The sequence below is a fragment of the Coregonus clupeaformis genome, unplaced genomic scaffold, assembly GCF_020615455.1.
Source record: "Coregonus clupeaformis isolate EN_2021a unplaced genomic scaffold, ASM2061545v1 scaf0177, whole genome shotgun sequence".
NCBI lineage: Eukaryota > Metazoa > Chordata > Actinopteri > Salmoniformes > Salmonidae > Coregonus > Coregonus clupeaformis.
In genome coordinates this window covers 262,789-264,278 of record NW_025533632.1, presented here as the reverse complement: position 1 = coordinate 264,278, position 1,490 = coordinate 262,789, and the positions used below count along the sequence as shown (strand labels likewise).

Sequence of the window (1,490 nt, the reverse complement as noted above, 5' to 3'; positions counted from 1 at the left end):
ACCAGACCAGCAAGCCCCACGGCTTAAAATGGTTGACACTCTACAGACCAGCAGGCGTGAAGCGTGAGCTAAACGTTACAAAATGGTGAAACTCTGAAACTCTCAACCTCTACACGAGGTGAAGAAGAAGACAATGCACTAGACCTTATCATCTCAGTCTGCAGTTGGCATGTATAGTCGTCTAGAAAACTTTCACTAAAGACACATTTGACATTTTAGTCATTTAGCAGACGCTCTTACCCAGAGCGACTTACAGTTAGTGAGTGCATACATTATTCTTTTTTCATACTGGCCCCCGTGGGAATCGAACCCACATCCCTGGCATTGAAAACGCAATGCTCTACCAACTGAGCTACACGGGGCCACGAGTTGGGAAGGACAATCCCTCTCCGACAACCGTTGGTACATCTGAAGTATCTATTTTAACAGATCAATTATATGAACTACAGGGTATGCTGAAGTATCCATTCTAACCACCACTACGGACAGAAACTCTACCAAGGACATTGGGATCTCTGGTGGGCAAACCAGAATCCTAGATCATGAACTCAACTATCGAGGATAGCTACACGTAAATACATGCTGCATTTCTAATCCGAATTAGGTTTTAAATGGGGTTTTAAGCACTTGTATTTCCGTGAGCGTAGTTTCCAAAGTAACTACAATAGTTTGAATCTCTGTCTCTCCCTTCCATTCTGACCCCTCCTTCTACACAAGCATTCATGCTATTCCACTAGGGACCTGTTCTCATTGAATTACGTTAGTAATCAATAACCTGTGTGTGTTTGTATTCTGTGTTATTATTTAGTTAGTTAGTAAATAAATAATTAAGCCAATTTGTGTATTGCTGATTCATCAATAAGGTTAGGGTTCTTGCAGGTTCAAGGATTATGCGACGTTCAGAATGAGACTGATAAGAGGTAATTATTTAATAAGTGACTGTTATCGATATAACATACAGCTCTGGAAAAAATTAAGAGACCACTGCAAATCTTTCTTAAATCAGCAACTCTACATGTATGACAGCCATTCCATTCCAGTGTCTGTTGAATTACAACACAGGCACACCTCATTCTACTGAATTAGGTATTGATTAGGTGATCACATGAACCAAATCTTATTTAAACGAGGAAAAGTATAAAAACCACTGCTGTGGTCATCACTATCCTCTTGCAATAGGACCAGCTGGAATGCAAAAACAGTGCTAATAGTACCTCAAAAGTAATATTAATCAAAAAATACATATTGACCATGCCAAAAGAGTTGAAAAGGAAAGTTTTGAGTGAGGAAAAGAAGGGTTCAATTCTGGCTTTACTGGCAGAGGGATACAGTGAGCGTCAGGTTGCTTCCATCCTTAAAATGTCAAAGACGGCGGTTCATAAGAACAAGGTCAAGCAGCAAACATTGGGGACAACAAAGCTACAGACTGGCAGAGGGCGAAAACGACTCTCTACTGACCGGGATGACCGCCAACTCATTCGAATGTCACT

The 1,490-nt window shown here is 40.8% G+C and overlaps 1 non-coding gene across 1 annotated transcript; it reads right to left on the bottom strand.

The window, feature by feature from the left end:
• Window positions 1-289: 289 nt before the first annotated feature.
• On the bottom strand, window positions 290-364 carry trnae-uuc. The gene has a single exon. It is a non-coding gene; the product is annotated as a tRNA-Glu (tRNA).
• Window positions 365-1,490: the final 1,126 nt, after the last annotated feature.